Below are 10,447 nucleotides of genomic sequence, written 5' to 3'. Positions count from 1 at the left end.
TTGGACAGAAAGGGAAGTTTGTTAGTTTCAGGTCTGGGGAGACTGGGGTAGTCACTCTCCCTGCATATTTCCAGCTGGCCACCCCCAGGCACAGAGGAGGGTTGCTCTTCCTGCCCCCTTGGGGTGGACGGGGGCCACATGACTAGTTTTGGCCAGCGAGCTGAGAGTGCAAGAATGTGTATCACTAGATTCAACCACTGAATTGCTGAGAGACTCTTCAGAACTTTTAGTCCTTCTGGCTCAGCACCTCTAGCTTTCCAGAAAGTGACCGCTTCATTATTTTGGGTCTCCGATGATGGCAGCAGAGCCTCCAGCCATGGAAAAAGCTCCCGCTGACTTGTGTGGAAGAAACAAACCTTTGTGGTCTTAAGCCAGGGAAAGTTCAAGGTTACTTGTTATTGCAACATAACCTAGCCCATCCTGATTGATACAGCAATCAGGAAAAAGAAGTATGTTGTTCCTTGACAAGTAGGAATGACTTGTCAATAACCCCAGGATGGTGTTAAAGGCTTGAAAACATTCCCTTAACCGGGGAGAAACAGCCTTTCAGTTATCTAGCTCGCCACTCTCCATTTGCTCTCTCTGCCGACGGGATGGCCAACGGTCACCCAGCTGTCTGGGTTTATCTGGAATTCTCGCTGAGTGGAGGTGGAAAGAAGGGCTTTGTAGTTTCTCTGAGATATGCTGACGCTTGGGAGCTCTCATGGCTCAGATACGCCGGCGATGGCTTCAGCGGACGAGGAAGTAAATGGTGAGAATTGACATTGTTGAGCACCGGATATTTGCTAGATGATCTGGATCAACCAGTCTTTCGTGTACCTCTTAAGCCCAGCAGTCCAACCTGGGTAACCTGGACCTGTTGGCACAGGACTTTTGCACAATTGTAGGAACCAAGGGCATGGTCAGTGTCTTTGTTTTCCTGGAGGACTTCAGTTGGCCTGCTCCTGCAGCCTTGCCTCTCTTGATATTGTTCCCCCAGTCTTTTTTTTTTGTAAGATTTTATTTATTTGACAGAGAGAGACACAGCGAGAGAGGGAACACAAGCAGGGGGAGTGGGAGAGGGAGAAGCAGGCTTCCCGCTGGGCAGGGAACTGGATGCGGAGCTCGATCCCAGCACCCTGGGATCATGACCTGAGCCGAAGGCAGACGCCTAATGACTGAGCCACACAGGCGCCCCTGTTCCCCCAGTCTTGCTACCCAGCCCCCACCACTATGCCTTTGGCCACACATTTTTTTTACGTCCTCAAGTTGATCTCTCTTGTCCCTCTGAGCCATTGCACAGGCTATTCCCCTGCCTGGAACAACTCCCCCCTTTACTGTTCCTCTGGCAACTCCTACTCATCCTTTGGTCTCAGCTTAGATGTCACATCCTCCAGGAGGCCTTCCCTAACTTCTTGGTTTCACGAAGGTTCCCTGCTATGGGTACTCACAGCACCTGCACCCAGGATAACCCTCACATGACCCAGCTGGGCCTGCTTATTTCACTGAGCTTCTGTAAGATCCATGAGGGTGAGGATGTGTGCGTCTTGTTCCGCTTTGTGCCCCAGTGACTACCACAGGTCTCGGAAGAAGTGAAGAGAGGAAGGGCCAGCATCCACTGCCATCCAGATCCCATTGGCGCTTCCTGACCTGGTGACTGTACCACATGGCTCTCTGACTGACGCAAAGCCACCCATCCATGTGGGGGGGCTGCATTTCAAGGCACTTCCTGGCAAAAAATATTGAATTGCCTCAAAGGGATCTCAGAGACTGAAAGGGGCCACTGTGAAGGTGCATCCAAGTCACTCTTGAACCCCTCTGGCCCTCCACCATCACACCTTGGTCTTGAAATTGCTCCCCACGCCCAGCCAAGACCCCTGGGAAGCCTGGACTGGGTCACAGGCCTGACGGTCGTCCAGATTCTCTAGAGGACTGAGCAGGCAATGGGGGAATCTAGCAGCCCTGGAGTCTCTGAGCATGGGAGCTTCTGTCCCCCTAGACACCTTCCTGGGTCTCCCCTTCTCTTCCCCACCCCCGGGGCCTCACGTGTACCTGTGTGGCCCGTTTCCCAGCTTTTCCATATTGTCATGACCATCACCAGATTGATGGACTTGGAGTCCCGTCCACGTGAGCACTGGGATGCAGGTACATAGCCCACGGTCCTCTTCCCAAGCTATCAAGGGCAGAAGCAGTGGGTCCCCACGGGGAAGCAGGGGAAGAGGGAGGAGTCATTCCATTATTGCCAGAGATGAATAAGACGCTAGCCTTCCCCTCCTGCAGGTCACTGTCCCCATCACACACCACTATGAGGCTTTGAGTGAATTTTCTCCTTTACTCCCTGCCCCAGCTCTAAGAGAGGTTCTACTCACATGAACCCCATTTTCCACACGGAAGTGCCAAGGCATTGGGAGACTGAGGAATTTACCCACGGGCACACAGCTAGTAAGTGACTAGGCCAGCCCGCAGTCCTACGCTAGAGATCCCACTTTTTTTTTTTAGTAAACTGTGGTATGGTATAGTCATTGCATGGGATCGCATAAATGGTGACAAGAAATACACGGGCTCCTCCTGACGCACATGACTCTTAAGTTCAACATTGCAAGATGTGATAATATTAATATAAAGCTTAAGAACAGGTAGAAACAATGCCATACATTGTTTAAGGACACATACGCTCACGCACATGTGCGTTATTAAGATAAAGAAATGCTTGGGATTAATGTCTACCCAATTCAGTGTCTTTTAGTCTGGAGAGGGATGGATTAGGAGAGGCACATGGGCCTCAGGGAAGGTAATATTTAGCCCTTAATCTAGTGGTAAGTACATTCGTGTACCCAGAGCCCACTCCCTTCAGCTGCTTTCACTACTAACTAACATTCTTTTTTTTTTTAAGATTTTATTTATTTGAGAGAGAGAACACACACAAATGGGGCAGAGGGGGGGATGGGGAGCAGAGGGAGAGGGAGAAGCAGACTCCCTGCTGAGCAGGGAGCCCGACACGGGGCTCGATCCCAGGACCCTGAGATCATGACCTGAGCCAAAGGCAGACACTTAACCGACTGAGCCACCCAGGCACCCCCCTGTTTTGTTTTGTTTTTTTAAGTAGGCTCTATGCTGCGTGTGGAGCCCAATGCGGGGCTTGAACTCACGACTCTGAGATCAAGACCTAGGCTGAGATCAAGAGTCGGACTCTAGGGATGCCCTAGCTAGGGACACTCCAGCACCCCTCTAACTGGAGCTCTAGAGCCCTTGTGGATGGCATGTCAGGAGGAAGCCACTCCCGGCACTTGCCTGAGGTCACACCTTTGCTGGGCCTCAGTTCCTTCTCTGACTTCATTCCTCTGCTCTTCCCCCACCTTCCCTGGGAGCGTGTCCTTAATGAACCCAACATCAGACAATGGAGAGAGCCAGTCACCGTGCTCCCCAGCCTGCAGCCCACCGTGGGCTCCGGAACGAGTCGCTGGCTGGGGGAGGAGAGTGAGAAAGACTTCAAGGAGTAATGGGAATTGAGAGGAAAAACAGCTCCCTAAGGAAGTCTATAGATTCAACCTGATGCCAATAAAAACACCAAATTATTTTTGGAGCTAGATTAGGTAGTTTTAGTTTCACTTGGGGGAAAAAAAAAAGGGGGACGAGTCGGGATTGCTGTACGAAGCCCAGGCAGAGCAGGAAGAAGGGACGACCCTATGTGAAGCCAGGTGGGATTGAGGAGAAAGCCCCCACCTGTGGAAGGACAAGTCCCAGCCTGTTCTGGCCGGGGCCCAGAGGGCTGCGGAAGCACCTGCTTCTGCCTACAAAGAGAGCAGGACCTCATTCACCTCCAGAGGCACTTGCTTCCTGGGTCTGGACCTTGCTCAGAAGCAGCCACACCCTTCCACACCGTGGGCTCCCCCTGAGTGAGCCACGAACCAGGTAGGACCGTGGCACGTGACAACAAATGGCCGAATGCTGCTGGCCCGTCCCCGGCTGGCTTATTTGCAGTGAGGCTGGACGACAAAGCAGGGAGATCTTTAGCCTCTCAAAGGGCCCAGATCCCCCAAGCTCCTTAGAAAAGGTACCTTCCTGGATGTGAGTGCTTCCCGGATGCTGGGCTCGTGGTGCTGACCTGGTGTCGAAAGAAACCTTCCTTGGGAGAAGGAAGGGTCTCGTGTGTCAGGAAGGATCCCCACCCACCCGCCTCCACCGTCCCCCCTGTCCCCCCACCAGCTAGGCTGCCAGGTTTGGAGCAGGCTGCAGCAGACCTCTCATTTCTAAAGGAAGGTTCCATCGTGGCACCATGAGGGGTGAGCCTTGAACTGGTCACTTGGCAGTACAGCCCTGGATTGTCCCAGTGTTGTCTGGAGGCCAAAGACCGCCTGTGAGATACCTGGAGCCAGGAGCAAAGGCTCCCTGGAAAGAGGGAGTTGGACTCTAGCAGTGAATGAAAGTACTTGATTTACAGGGCCGAGGCAGGGGCCAGGAGAGGAGCTGCGGCCCAGGCACGAGAGAGGGAGACAGATCTGGACAAGTCCACGGGTAAGAGTGAGACTCAATGAGAAGTGCTTATGTATTAGGCTTCGAGAACAATACCAGCCATTTAGCCATTCGGTCACTGAATTCAACCCGTATGTACTGAGGGCCTTCCACGTGCCACGATCATTGCACAAAAGAGACAGGGCCTCTGCCCCATGGCACTTACGTTCCAGGGCAGATGTCAGGGGGAGACGGGCCGCGAACAGCAGGCGGAATAAGTAAGTCAACGGTGTCGTTATTAGGGGGTGGTAAGGCCGGCAGCTAAAAGAAAAAAGAAAAAAATAGAGCAGAGGAAGAGGTGAGGTGGGTTGCAGTTTTTAAATAGGGTAGGCTTCACTGAAAGGTGACATTTAAACTGATATCGAAGGAGGTGAAGGAGTGAGTCATGCATGTAACTGGGGAAAGAATATTCCAGGCTGAAAGAACAGTCTGGGGAAGCGTCCTCGGGAGGGAGAGTGTCGGGCAGGCGGTGGGCACGGGGGAGGCTCCGCGAGGGGGCCAATGAGGCCAGAGCACGGGAAGCCAGGCGGGACTTCGAGGCTGCTGCAGGGTCTTTGGCTTTTCCTCCGGGGCGGAGGGGAGAGACAGGGGTTGGGGTGAGCAGAGGAGATTCTCATTCCTGTGGCGGCTGTGCTGAGAATAGAGCGGAGCCGCAAGGATGGAGGCAGGGACTCCGCCAGGAACCTGTGTAGGGATCCAGGGGAGGGATGGTGGGCTCCGGAGGGATTCTGAAGGCAGAGGAGCCAGGAGAGGGGCTGACAGATGGCAAGGAGGGGGTGAGAGGAAGAGGCGTCAGGATGGTGCCCAGGTTTCTGGCCCAAGTAACGGGGAAGGAAGGGGCTGGCGAAGAACAGGGGAGGAGCATGTGTGGGGGTGGATGGGAATCGGGAATTCAGCTTCGGACTTGGAGGGGTCTGAGTGGCGGGCTCAGCGTGTTCAGGAGGCAGCTGACATACAAGTCTGGAGCTTGCAAGAGAAAGTTGGGAGTCTTTGGCATATAGATGATATTTAAAGTCAGGAACATGTACTATTTGCCAGATACATGCCCGAAGGCAGTCGATGTGAACCAACACCTGCTCATGTACTTACTATTATTATTTTCATTTTGCAGGTGGGGAGACTGAGGCTCAGAGAGAAGTCACTTGCTCCAAGTCTCACAACCCACTGATGGTAGAGCTGAATTCAAACCGGGGTTACCCAACTAAGAGTCTTAGCTCCGAGCCCCTCCCTTCCCCAGGGGCCCCCCTGTTTAATCTTTTATGGCATGTCCTATATGAGAAGTGGATATAATTTGGTTTAGGGAGATGGGTGATCCAGACAGGAGGACATAGAAAACCAAGTCCCCTAGTGAGGGCACACATCAACCTTCTCAGAAGTTGAGCACTGGGATCCTCGAGGTGAGACTGATCCGGAGGGATGATAGAGCTTAAAGACTGGCCCGTAGAGTTTTGAGTGGAGAGGGCAGGGAACAGGGAGCCATTGATGGTTCTTGAGGGCTCTGTGTAGTCAGAGCAGCCCTTGAGAAAGACCCATCTAACGTGAGCATGCAGGAGGACCAGAGAGGAGGAAACAGGTCTGGAAGTTGTCAATAAGGTGTCCCGTGTGAAGGATTCACACGGAAGACATTGCTGGGCAGAGTCTGTGCCTGATGCGCCATGGGGCCTGGAGGGGAGAGATGAGTCAAGGGACAATTTCAGACCAGGGGGCAGATGGGAGGTGGAGAATGACGCCAGCCTGAGCCAAAAAAAAAAGGGGGGGACGTTGGTTGAGAGGGACTTGGTGCCACCGTTCTTGTTCTTGGACTGAGTGAACCACAAAGGGACAGATTTCTATTTCTTAGGAGCCTGCAGTCCAGAGTGGCTAAGCTCAAGAGGAGGCCAGAGGATGGGGCAAGGTCCAGGGGGGTGGCTTGGGATCAGAAACTGGTTGGGGCTGGAGACAGAGATTCAAGGTCAAAGGCCTGAGTGAATGACCTCAAGGAGGGAGAGAGGATTGCTTGAGACAAAAATACCCCTAGGACAGAACCCCACACACGCTTCCACCACTTGTTAGCCCTGTGGACCTTTAGACCAGTTTCTTAACCACTGTGGTTGGTCCCCAGTTTCCTCATCTGTAAAACGTAGGCAATAATAGTTCTTACTTCCTCGGGTTATTGTGAGAACAAAGTAAACTAATAGATGTAATTGCTGAGAACCTTGCCCAGCCCGGAGTGAGAGCTCAGAAATGTTACCGAAAAGAAGAGCCCACAGAGGGCTCAGGGAAGAACCCTATCCCGCATCCCAATGGAGAGGAATGTCAGGAAGGGAAATGGTTCCTAGCGATGACAAGGAGATTCATCACACCAGCTGGAGACCAGGAAGTTTACACATATCGTCTCAGTTAATTTTCCCAGCAATATCATGAGGGAGCATCTATCAACATGCCCAATTTTCAGATGAGGAGAGTGAGGCTCATAGACTTGTTCTTGGTCACACAGTCAGGAACAGGCGGAAGAGGGACTGGGCCCCAGGGCTGTAGAGAATGCTTCCAGAGCATCTTCAGGTAACCGCTGCCCCATACTGCCCTTTGTGAGGGGATGGGAAGTTCAGAGAGTGGCCATGGGTAGCTGAGAAGCCCAGACAAAGTGGCTTCCCCAGGGTGTCAGGGCCATAGTGCTAAGAATTAAATCACATGCGAACAGAGAGGAAATGGTAGTGGGAGGTGTAGACCACACATCGGAGAAGTTTGGTCATGAATAAAAGGAGAAATAGGAGGACAGCATGTTGGGGAGTCAAGGAGGGTTTTACAGAAGCAGAGACCCTAGATCATGTCATCAGCAGAGGGGAGGAGACCATGGAAAGGGAGAACACAAAGAGCCAGGAGGTGGGAGTGTGACTGAGGGAAGGAGCCCTTCCTGGGATGAGGAAGGAATGAGAGCAAAGCCACGGTCAAAGAAATTTAGGTTTGACAGAAGGCAGGAAATGGCCACAACCCATAAGGAAGTTGGAAACTAGATGGGAAAAGAGTCAATGAGTGCCTTGGTTGGATTCTTCTGCCTCATTTATGACAGGAGAATTCAGGTGTGTCTCATGAAATGGTGGGACGCACTGGACCAAAAATAATTTGTTCTGGAGTGAAAGAGACCCTGGGATAGAATGTAAGCTGTACCCAAACTGTAGTTCAGAAATTTGTAAGTGTCCATCCATCAACCTATTCATTCATCCATCCTTCTACCCATCCATCTGTCCATCCATCCATCATCCATCCATCCATCCATCTACCCATCCTTCATCCATCATCCATTCATTCATTCACCCATCCATCCAGCCATCCACCTCTTACCTAGTCAATAAACATATTTTATTGAGCACCTACTGGATGCTAAGTCCTAGAGCTACAAGTAGGAACACAGAAGAGATCCTGTTTTCAAGGAGTTCACAGTCTTCCATGTAAGACCCAGCAAACAAACCAGTGATCACAGTGTAATGTGATGAGAACATGAGAGGGAAGCCAGTGACCTGTGAGGACACAGAGGAAGGTGGGGGCTGAAGGAAGGAAGTGAGGGTTTAAGCTGTGATCTGAGGAGGGTAGGAGTGGAAGTGCGGTGTGGGGGAGCAGGAGAGAGAGTTCCAGACAGGGGGAAGAGCTATACAACGAGCCTGGCATTTTCAAGGAACTGAAAGAAGGTCCATGTGGCTAGAATAAAGTTAATGGGGTAGATGGTGGGGCTGGAGGCAGAAGTTGAGGCTGGAGCTGTCAATGAGAATCTGGACTTCATCCTGAGGGCAATGGGGAGATATGGAAGGATTTCTGAGAGGGGAGAGCCTTGCTCAGATTTGTGTTTTGGAAAGATCTCGGGGCTTTAGAGAGGAGGGTGGATTGGAGTGGCAAGCCTGGGAGCTGGGAGATGAGCTTGGGGCTGGAGTCCAGCAGGGAGATGGAGATGGGGGGCCATGTGGATGGTGACAAGGGAATTGGTTCAGGACACATCCAGGTGGCCTGCCGAACAGGCCTTGCCCATTGACCATGGAGGGGCCAAGGAGACTGATGACCTGTCAGGGAAGGTTGACTCATCAGTGAGCACATCAGGCCCTTGGGACAGGGGAGTGGGACGTATTTTGGGATTGGGGAATGAGGATAACATTTGGGACCTTCACATCTCAGCCACCATGGGAAAGACAAAACGAATCTAGCTTCAGCTGTCAGAGGACAGAGCTCAATGGACAAAATGCTAGATCCTTACTGGGAGGCTCCAGGCAAGTCATTCTTCCTCCTGGATCCTCAGCTGACATGGGCTGCCACCTCAGTGACAATTGTCATGTGCAATTGGAAGATGACAGAGAGCCTCCATCCTAGCAACCTGGCCCCTGCTCAATGGTTTGGGGCTAAGTTCTTGGGGGTTGTGACAACAGCATCCCCGGTTCTACCCCCGCCCACGGCAGAGCCAGAGGTGGGGCAGAAGAACTCCCTCCCTCCCTTTCAGGGTGAGGTACCCAGAATCTGGCTGGTGCAGCCCCTTCAAGCTAAGGTGGGGGAACTTTGATCCTCTCTAGTCCTTAAGGGACTCCCCGTGGCCTCGGTCTCAGGCCCTGGGGCAGCAAGCGTGGCAGGTGCCAAGGCGGTGTGTCTGGCCAGCTTGAGTCAGAGGTGTTGAGACAGGCAGTCACTCTGGCCTCTCCTTTCCACTCAAGTCCAATTCCCCTTTAAGTCTGTTGTCCTACTCGGCCTGCATCTGGCCTGCTTTCCCCACCTGTGACCTTGCCCTTCCTCTGGCGCCCTCTCCCCAGCCAGCCTCCGTAGAACTCTGCCTCACCACTGCCTCCTCCAGGGAGCATTCCTGATTCCCCTGCCCGACCTCCTAGCCCTAGAGTCTGCCCAGCACCATAAAGGTCTCTTGAGGCCCTTAGCATGGTCCCAGACTCCAGGACATCCCATCTGGAAGGTCCCCGGGAACCCATTTCATAGCTGGGAGAGCCGAGGAGGAATAAGCCAGTTAACCCCTGGCAAGGAAACCACCTCAAAAATGTCCCTGGTCTGTGTTGTCTCCAAAGTGAGGTACTCTCTGAGGCTTCTCCCCAGGCTCTGGGTCCGGCTCACCTCCTTGTCCTTGTTCTTCGTTCGTCCCCTTTGTCTCGGTCAAGAGGGGGCTGTGTGTAGGCGCTGAGATACACACGGTGGCAGATGTGCCCCCGTCGTCACAGAGTTTACGGTCTGCATGTCACATTGGGACCGTGTCCCCCTCTCCCCCCAGAGCTCTGGGCTGCTTCTCTCACTTATCTCTGCACATTCCCTCCTTTGCGCCCGTGCTAAGCGCTTCCCTCCTGTGAAATGCCCGCCCCTCCTTCTCCTGGTGTGAATCCTCCCAGCCACAAGGCCCGGTTCGCTGACCACCGCCTCCAGGAAGCCCTCCAAGGTCTCTCAGCAAGAAGCAACCTCTCCCTGCTCTGGGCCCACAGCCCTTTATGTCGCATGCACATTCCTATGTTGGGCCGGGCCTTGTTCCCCTCCTGCCACAGCCCCGGGCAGAGTACCTGACACACAGCGGGTGTCCACTGACATGTTTGCTGCTCTGTGCCCTTCCTTGCCAGGCATCCTGGACCAGGCCAGAGCTAGTCCAGAACCTTCTGCTCCTGCTGTCACAACCAATTCCCTAGAAGGGATAGGGGAATTTGGGTCCTTCTGGAGAAAAGTTCTGAGTCTGTGGCAGAAGAAGGGGGAGACTCAAGCCCCACTCAGGGAGTTTCCCCAGCGGTGGGGGCTGGGCAGCCTCTCTGGTAATAAAGTTGCTAATCATCATTCTCACAGACCCCTCTTGTCTAACACAGGAGAGCAATCCATGGCCCCTGTGGCAGGTGGAGAAGCCACTGGGCAGAGAGCCTGAAGGACGGAGAGGGTCAGGAGACACTCCACCCATGAGGGGCAGCATCGGCAGAGAAATCCTCTGCCCCTCCTGGGACCCAGGCCCTCCCCAAGCACC

Source organism: Mirounga leonina, unplaced genomic scaffold (genome assembly GCF_011800145.1).
Source record: "Mirounga leonina isolate KUSES-001 unplaced genomic scaffold, KU_Mleo_1.0 Mir_180, whole genome shotgun sequence".
In the NCBI taxonomy this organism is placed as follows: Eukaryota; Metazoa; Chordata; class Mammalia; order Carnivora; family Phocidae; genus Mirounga; species Mirounga leonina.
The sequence above is the reverse complement of the archived record's forward strand: the minus strand, read 5'-3'. Positions refer to the sequence as shown.